The following is a 9,386-nucleotide window of genomic DNA, read 5'->3' on the forward strand; positions in this document are numbered from 1 at the left end:
GTCCTAGAGTTTCTCTAAGGACTTGGGCTAGTGAGAACCCATCATAGTTCCACTAGATTAAGCTTGTAGCTTCATTTTGGGAATAGAATCAACCTTAATCTTTCCTCCACAAATACTTGCATTGTTTGGTTGTTTCATTCAAGCCAAGGGTCGGGCCAAGCTGCAGCCAGTAGGCCCTCCCCTTGCCTTGATTTCCTTGGTTACTAAGTGCTCGGCACACAACCGGCGTTACCCGTTCGGCCCGCGTTTCTTCAATTCTAAGGCGTCCGCAAGGAGCCAAGGTGCGAGGCTTGGTGTGGCGGCTCGGGGCCGAGAGACGCCCTCCAACAATGGTGCTTTCATTGAGAGGTTTCATTAGGAAGTTTTCTTCCTAAGAGGTAACGCCTACAACTCCAAAAAAAAAAAATTTCAAATTCTATTGTGGAGTAAATATGGTAAACATTATGGAGGAGAGTGAGGCATGTTTGAAGAGGGCGAATGTGACCCTAGCCAAGATTAGAGAAAATCTAAGGGTTAGGGAAGAGGGAGAGAGAAAAGATGAGTATAAGAGGATGAGAGAAGAAAGAAGAAGAGAAGAGAGAAAAAGGGAGAAAGAAGTGAGGAGAAATGAACATTGGTCGCACGCCTCTCGGCGGGGCCAAGTGGAGGATCGAGAAGAAAGGAAAAGAGAAGAAAAGAAAAGAGAAGAAAAGAGAAGAGAAGAAAAGAAAGAGAGTTGGTGGAGAGAAGAAGAAAAAAGAGGAGAGTATAGGAGTGCTCAAGGAGCAAGTAGCTATGCTAGCCGCCATGGGGAGCATGGCTATGGAGAAAGAAGGTGGAGAGAGGGCCAATTAAAGATGATAAAAAGGGAGTTAGAGGAGGCCCGAACATGTTTGAAGCTTGGGGCAAGCCATGAGCATATCATCAAGAAGAAGCAAGAAGAGATAGTGCAAACATGCATCGAAGAGAAATTCAACAAGCATGCATCTTCTTCCTTGCAACCGCAAACCCCTTCCGAAGACAAAGAAGAGGTTGAAAATGGCAAAAGGGACCAACCCAACGAAGTCAAGAGCTTGCCAAAGGAAGAGCCACAAGTCATTGAAGAAAGGGAAGAGCTTGAACATGATGATGAGGCCGGAAGTAGTTCAAAAGAGGAGGAGGCCGAGCCCCCTTTGCATGCCTTGCAAAGATCGTCCATTCTTCAAGCTACAACAAAAGAGGTACCTTGGCCTTACTTGACAAAGTTTACTTCCTTTGATAATATTTTGGTTCCTTCTCAACCCATGGAGCAACACAAGGAACATGTGGAGGTTGTGTTGTCCATTTTGGATGAACACCACTTCCACATCATGCTCACAAAGAATTCCCCCGATGGTATTCAAACTTTATCCTTGAGGACAAGGATAGTTTTCAAGGGAGGGGGAATGTTGTGGACCTCCCTCATACACCACCATCAAATTCCACCACCAAGGAGAGGTCCGGGCTCGGAAGCTACCGAAGGAGGGTCCTACCAAGACCAAGATCAAGGATCGAGCCAACTACCTGTTTGGAGGGACGGCCAAGCCTTGGCCAAGCCCCTTCACGCTTGGCCAAGCCTCGGCCGAGCATCTTCACACTTGGCCGAACCTTGGCCAAGCACCCCGACATTCGGCCCGCCGCGCGCCCGACGACGCCCGCGCTCGCCCGCATGCATCCGCGGTCGTCCGCGCCCGCCGCGTGCCCGACATCGCCCGCGCGCACCGGGCCCATACCATCAATGCCAAGCCTCGGCCAAGCACGCCCAACCTTGGCCGAGCATGCCGCGCACATGTCCAAGCCTCGGCCGAGCCTTCCTACACTTGGCCAAGCCTTGGCCAACCTCCTTTGCACTTGGCCAAGCCTTGGCCAAACCAAGGCTCCCAATGCTTGGCCAAGCATGTCCAAGGTCGGCCAAGACAAGGCCAAGCATGCCAAAGGCACGGCACACCCATGCGCGACACAAGCCGCGCCCGTGCATGCCCGCCGCACGCGCCCGTGAGCCCCCAGGCCGCGGCCCTGCGCGCCTGCGCGCGCCCAGGCAGCGCCAGCGCGCGCCCAGGCCCTGGCCGCGCGCGCCCAGGCCCTGGCCGCGCGCGTCCAGGCCGCGCGCGCGCAGGCCGCGCCCGTCCGCCCGCTGGGCGCGCCCGCCCGCGCGCTGGCCGCGCCCGCCCGCGCGCTGGCCGCGTCCGCCCGCGCGCTGGCCACGCCCGCCCGCGCGCGTCCGCTACCGGGCGAGGTTCGGCCGCCCGAACCTCGCCGCACGCGCCCGTCCGCGCTCGCCCAGGCGCGCCCGCCTGCGCGTGCCCCGCGCCCGCCTGCGCGCGCCCACGCGCGCCCGACAGGCGCCTGCGCGCGCCGTCTGCGCGCGCCGCCTGCGCGCCCACGCGCGCCCGCCCGACAGCGGCCTGAGCGCGCCGCCTGCCGCGCGCCCTGCCGCGCCGCCTGCCGCGCGCCCTGCCGCGCCGCCTGCCGCGCGCCCTGCCGCGCGCCTGCGGCGCGCCTGCCGCGCGCCTGCCGCGCCGCCTGCCGCGCGCCTGCCGCGCCCCTGCCGCGCGCCTGCCGCGCGCCCTGCCGCGCCCTGCCGTGCGCCTGCCGCGCGCCCTGCCCCGCCCTGCCGCAGGCCCTGCCGCGCGCCTGCAGCGCCCTGCCGCGCGCCTGCCACGCCGCCTGCCGCGCCCTGCCGCGCGCCGCGCCTCGGCGCCCGTGCCGCGCCCTGCCAGCGCCCTGCCGCGCCCTGCCAGCGCCCTGCCGCGCGCCTGCAGCGCCCTGCCGCGCCCCTGCCGCGCCCCAGCGCCCCTGCAGCGCCCCTGCCGCGCGCCCAGAGGCCCTGCCGCACGCCCAGGCGCCCTGCCAGCCAGCCCTGCCGTGCCAGACGCCCAGCCAGCGCCCAGCCAGGCCCTGCCGACCAGCCAGCGCCCTGCCAGCCGTGCCCAGGTCCTGCCAGCCGCCTGCCTGCCCCCTGCCAAGGCCACAGCCCAGCCAGCCAAGGGCCAGCCCAGCCAGCAGCCTATGCCCAAGGCTTGGCCATGCCTTGGCCAAGCCTTTGGCCCTACTTGTGCCATGAAGACCCCTATGCCTTGGCCACTCTTGGGCCACTTGGAGAGCACTATAAATGGGAGGGAATGAGGGTCTTTGAAGGATCTTTGGTCATCTTGGGAGTTCACTTGTATTTCGGCCTAAGGGCTTGGGAGGGCTTTGTCCCTATGTATTCGGTCCTAGAGTTTCTCTAAGGACTTGGGCTAGTGAGAACCCATCATAGTTCCACTAGATTAAGCTTGTAGCTTCATTTTGGGAATAGAATCAACCTTAATCTTTCCTCCACAAATACTTGCATTGTTTGGTTGTTTCATTCAAGCCAAGGGTCGGGCCAAGCTGCAGCCAGTAGGCCCTCCCCTTGCCTTGATTTCCTTGGTTACTAAGTGCTCGGCACACAACCGGCGTTACCCGTTCGGCCCGCGTTTCTTCAATTCTAAGGCGTCCGCAAGGAGCCAAGGTGCGAGGCTTGGTGTGGCGGCTCGGGGCCGAGAGACGCCCTCCAACACCGTGGCCTGGGCGCGGCGCGGCCGGGGCCTGGGCGGGCGCGGCGCGGCCGGGGCCTGGGCGGGCGCGGCGCGGCCGGGGCCTGGGCGCGGCCGTGGCCTGGGCGCGGGCGCGCGCGCCAGGCGCGCAGCGCGGCCGTGGCCTGGGCGCGGGCGCGCGCGGCCGCGTGCGGCTGGGGCTCATGGGCGCGGCTTGGGCCGCGCATGGGCATGCCATGGCTTTGGCACGCTGGGCACCGTCTTGGCCGACCTTGGAGGCACTTGGCCAAGCATTGGAGGCCTTGGCTTGGCCTAGGCTTGGCCAAGTGTGAATGGGCTTGGCCTATTGCGAAGAGTCACGGCAAAGGTTCGACCGAAGCTCGCGGCGCCCCGGACGGAGCCGGGCCGCTCCCGCCTTTGCCGCGGCGCACGGGCGCCGCCGCCGTCCGGCCGTCGCGGCGGCCGCGCACGGCACTTCGGCTTCCTCCGTCGGCCCCCCCGGGACGCGCGACCCGTGCGACCGGGATGCGCATCCCGTGCGACCGGGACGCATGTCCGGGCGGTTCCCGTTTGCAACGCTCCTCGGTACTTTGGAACGCTTGGGGTGGGCTTTGGGCGGATGCCCCGCTGGGGTGGTAGGGAGGGGGGGCTGCTGCCGCCGCGGCGGGCCTTCCGCTCCACTCCGCACAAGCCCGCCGTGGGCACTCGCTGCGGGCGTGCCCGGCACCGTTCGTCCTCGAGGGATTCGGCCCGTCGGCTCGCTCGGATGGGCCACGCGCAGCGGGCCCACGACGGAGCCGGCACGCTCCTTCTGCTGGCGCGGCGCTCGGTCTACGCCTCCGGCCGGCCGTTGCGGCGGCCGTGCACGGCGCTTCGGATCGGTCGGCCCGTCGTCCCGTCCCTGACGAAGTTTTCGCGGCCGCGCGCGCGCGGAGTTGGATCGGCCTTACTTGGTCCGATCCTTCGCCCTCGCATGTTGCGTGGGCTCGGTCCCGTCCCGTTCGGTGAAATCTTTGTCCGCTCTGGTGCGTCCCTGTGGGTTCCTTTGTCGGTTTTGCGGGTTCGGCCGGGCCTTCCGTGCCGGCCCGTCGGCTCGCTCGGATGGGCCCCGCGGAGTTGGCCCACGACGGAGCCGGCACGCTCCTTCCGCTGGTGCGGCGCCCGGTCTATTCCTTCGGTCGGCCCTTGCGGCGGCCGTGCGCGGTGCTTCGGATCGGTCGGCCGGTCTTCCCGTCCCTCATGAAGTGTTCGCGGCCGCGCGCGCGCGGAGTTGGATCGGCCTTACTTGGTCCGATCCTTCGCCCTCGCATGTTCCGTGGGCTCGGTCCCGTCCTGTTCGGTGAAATCTTTGTCCGCTCTGGTGCGTCCCTGTGGGTTCCTTTGTCGGTTTTGCGGGTTCGGCCGGGCCTTCCGCGCCGGCCCGTCGGCTCGCTCGGATGGGCCCCGCGGAGTTGGCCCACGACGGAGCCGGCACGCTCCTTCCGCTGGTGCGGCTCTCGGTCTACGCCTCCAGCCGGCCCTTGTGGCGGCCGTGCACGGCGCTTCGGTTCGGTCGGCCGGTCTTCCTGTCCCTCACGAAGTGCTCGCGGCCGCGCGCGCGCGGAGTTGGATCGGCCTTACTTGGTCCGATCCGTCGCCATCGCATGTTGCGTGGGCTCGGTCCCGTCTCGGTGAAATCTTGGGCCGCTTTGGTGCGTCCCTGTGGGTTCCTTTGTCGGTTTTGCGGGCTCGGCGCCGGGCCTTCCGCGCCGGTCCGTCGGCTTGCTCGGACGGACCGTGCGCAGGTGGTCCCCGACGGAGCCGGCACGCTCCTTCCGCTGGCGCGGCGCTCGGTCTATGCCTCCGGCCGGCCCTCGCGGCGGCCGTGCGCGGCGCTTCGGTTCGGTCGGCCGGTCGTCCCGTCCCTCACGAAGTTCCTGCGGCCGCGCGTGCGTGGAGCGGGATCGGCCTTACTTGGTCGGATCCGTCGCCCTCGCCTGTTGCGGGGGCTCGGTCCCGTCCCGTTCGGTGAAAGCTTTGCCCGCTCTGGTGCGTCCCCGTGGGTTCCTTTGTCGGTTTTGCGGCCTTGGCGGCGGGCCTTCCGTGTCGGCCCGTCGTGGGCCCGCTGCGCGTCCGTGCGCGGTGCTTCGGATCGGTAGGCCCGTCGTCTGGGTCCCTTACGAAGCTTTGCGCGACCGCTCCTTTGTCGCCGGTCCCCTGTTAGGGCTGACCGAGCCCTCCGTTCGCCCCCTGGCCCGTCGCATGGGCCCCCGGCGCCTCCGCGGCGCCCCACCGAAAACTGTCACGACGCGCATCCAGCGCCGACGAGGTCGCAGGTTACGTGCGGCAGCCGGGGGGCTAGGCCGAGCGGCGGCGGGCCCGCCCACGGACGGGCGCGGGGAGGAGCGCAGCCGGCACGCGGCGCGGAGCGGCGGCGGCATGCCGCCGGGCGGCCGTCGGCTCAACCGTGCCCGAGTCCCGCGGGCACCGCGTCGCCCGGCCGGCGCAAGCGGCGGCGGGCCCGCCCGCGGACGGGCGCGGGGAGGAGCGCAGCCGGCACGCGGCGCGGAGCGGCGGCGGCATGCCGCCGGGCGGCCGACGGCTCAACCATGCCCGAGTCCCGCGGGCACCGCGTCGCCCGGCCGGCGCGAGCGGCGGCGGGCCCGCCCGCGGACGGGCGCGGGGAGGAGCGCAGCCGGCACGCGGCGCGGAGCGGCGGCGGCATGCCGCCGGGCGGCCGACGGCTCAACCATGCCCGAGTCCCGCGGGCACCGCGTCGCCCGGCCGGCGCGAGCGCACGAGGGCGGGAGGCAACCGGGCGGCGCCTGCGGAACCGGATGCGACGGCCGGCGCGGCACGGCCCCGACGGGTCCGCACCGAAGACCAGCGCGGTGCGGATCGACCGCTGATGAGGTCAGAGGTTACGTGCGGCAGCCGGCCGGCTGGCCCGAGCGGCGGCCGGCACGCGACGGGGATCGAGCGGCCCCGACGGCTTGCAGCCGGGCGGCCGACGGCTAGGCCGTACCGGAGTCCCGCGGTCGTTCGGGCGAAGGGGCGCATGCTGCGGGAAAGGCCTGCGGCGGCGAACCGTCCGCCCGGCCGGCCAAGCCTTCCGCGGCGGCGCGCACGTGGCGGCGCGGCCGAGATGACCGAGCGAAGCCCCGGCGATGGGCGGCGCGCACGTGTCCGTGCGGCCGAGATGACCGAGCGAAGCCCGGGCGGCGCCCGCCGTGCGCCCTGCCGGATCGCGCCTTCCGCCGGCGCGCAACGCCGGTCCCGCGTTCCGGCCGCGGGAGAGGCCTGCGTCGGCGAACCGTCCGCCCCGCCGGCCGAACCTTCCGCGGCTGCGCGCACGTGTCCGTGCGGCCGAGATGACCGAGCGAAGCCCCGGCGACGGGCGGCGCCCGCCGTGCGCCCCGGCGGATTGCGCGGCCCGCCGGCGCGCAACGCCGGGCCCACGTTCCGGCTGCGGGAAAGGCCTGCGGCGGCGAACCGTCCGCCCCGCCGGCCGAACCTTGCGCGGCGGCGCTTACGTGTCCGTGCGGCAGAGATGACCGAGCAAGCTCCGGCGATGGGCGGCGCCCTCCGTGCGCCCCGCCGGATCGCCTGCGAGCGGCGAGCGTCCGGGCGGGCCCCTTTCGCAACTTCCCTCGGTACTCTAAACACCCCTTGCCTCTCGGTCTTCCCCCCGACCCTCTCGGTATTTGCTCGGATATGTGCATGCATCGTCCCTCGTCGCCTTCGGTTATCCTCCCCGGGGTGGGCTTTGCGCCGACGCGCCAACGGGGTGGTAGGGGGGCTGCAGCCGCGGCCGCCGCGTTTCGCCATCCGCGCGTGCGCCGCCGGATCCGAGTGGAGGTCGCGGGCGACTCGTCGATGCTTGTACTAGGGGCGCATGCCGGCAGCCCCCCGCGGGGTGCGGGACCCCCGATCGGCGTGCGAGGGACGGGCGTCCGGGCGGGCCCCGTTTCCAACTTCCCTCGGAACATTAAAACCCCCCGACCCCCTCGGTCTTCGCTCCGGCCCTATCGCTATTGCTCGGATATGTGCATCCACCGTCCCTCGTTGCCTTCGGTTATCTACCCCAGGGTGGGCCTTGCGCCGATGCCCCGATGGGGTGGCAGGGGTGGGGCTGCCGCGGCCGGCGCGTTTCGGCATCCGCGCTTGGGGGCTCGGACCCGAGTGGAGGTCGCGGGCGGCTCGTCGATGCCTGCACCGGGAGCGCATGCCGGCAGCCCCCCGCGGGGCGCCGGACCCCCGATCGGCGTGCGATGGACGGGGGGAGGGGCGGGCCCGGTTTGCAAATTCCCTCGGTACTTTAAAATCTCACGGCCCTGTCGGTGCTCCCTCCGGCCCTATCGCCACTGCTCGGATATGTGCATCCACCGTCCCTCGTTGCCTTCGGTTATCTACCCCGCGGTGGGCTTTGCGCCGATGCCCCGATGGGGTGGCAGGGGGGCACGCTCTAGGCCGTGCCACGGGGCGCGGGCGCCGGCGCCGTACGTCCCTCGCGGCGGCCGTGAGCGGCACCTCGGCTTGCTCGGTCTGTCCTCCCGGGACGCGCGACCCGTGCGACCGGGACGCGCATCCCGTGCGACCGGGACGCGTGTCCGGGCCGTTCCCGTTTGCAACGCTCCTCGGTACTTTGGAACGCTTGGGGTGGGCTTTGGGCGGATGCCCCGCCGGGGTGGTAGGGAGGGGGGGCGGCTGCTGCCGCGGCGGGACTTCCGCTCCACTCCGCACAAGTCCGTCGCCTCGCGGCGGGCGCGCCCGGCACCGTTCGTCCCCGAGGGAGCCGGCACGCGCCCGCCGAGGCCCCGGCGCATGGGCGCCGCCGCCGGCCGTCCGCGCGGCGGCCGTGCGCCGGCTTCCTCCGTCGGCCCTCCCGGGATGCGCGACCCGTGCGACCGGGACGCGCATCCCGTGAGACCGGGACGCGTGTCCGGGCCGTTCCCGTTTGCAACGCTCCTCGGTACTTTGGAACGCTTGGGGTGGGCCTTGGGCGGATGCCCCGCCGGGGTGGTAGGGAGGGGGGGCTGCTGCTGCCGCGGCGGGACTTCCGCTCCACTCCGCACAAGTCCGTCGCCTCGCGGCGGGCGCGCCCGGCACCGTTCGTCCCCGAGGGAGCCGGCACGCGCCCGCCGAGGCCCCGGCGCATGGGCGCCGCCGCCGGCCGTCCGCGCGGCGGCCGTGCGCCGGCTTCCTCCGTCGGCCCTCCCGGGATGCGCGACCCGTGCGACCGGGACGCGTGTCCGGGCCGTTCCCGTTTGCAACGCTCCTCGGTACTTTGGAACGCTTGGGGTGGGCCTTGGGCGGACGCCCCGCCGGGGTGGTAGGGAGGGGGGGCTGCTGCTGCCGCGGCGGGACTTCCGCTCCACTCCGCACAAGTCCGTCGCCTCGCGGCGGGCGGGCCCGGCACCGTTCGTCCCCGACGGAGCCGGCCCGCGCCCGCCGAGGCCCCGGCGCATGGGCGCCCCCGCCGGCCGTCCGCGCGGCGGCCGTGCGCCGGCTTCCTCCGTCGGCCCTCCCGGGACGCGCGACCCGTGCGACCGGGACGCGCATCCCGTGCGACCGGGACGCGTGTCCGGGCGGTTCCCGTTTGCAACGCTCCTCGGTACTTTGGAACGCTTGGGGTGGGCTTTGGGCGGATGCCCCGTCGGGGTGGTAGGGAGGGGGGGCTGGCGCCGCCGCGGCGGGCCTTCCGCCCCCCTCCGCACAAGTCCGTTGCCTCGCGGCGGTCGTGCCCGGCACCGTTCGTCCCCGACGGAGCCGTCGCGCGCCCGACGACTTTCCGGCGCACGGGCGCCGCCGCCGGCCGTCCGTGCGCGGCGGCCGTGCGCCACTTCGGCTTCGTCCGTCGGCCCTCCCGGGACGCGCGACCCGTGCGACCGG

The sequence above is a fragment of the Phoenix dactylifera genome, chromosome 10 (genome assembly GCF_051530095.1).
Source record: "Phoenix dactylifera cultivar Ajwa chromosome 10, Ajwa_hap1_PhDact_Kaust_v1.1, whole genome shotgun sequence".
NCBI classification, from domain to species: Eukaryota; Viridiplantae; Streptophyta; class Magnoliopsida; order Arecales; family Arecaceae; genus Phoenix; species Phoenix dactylifera.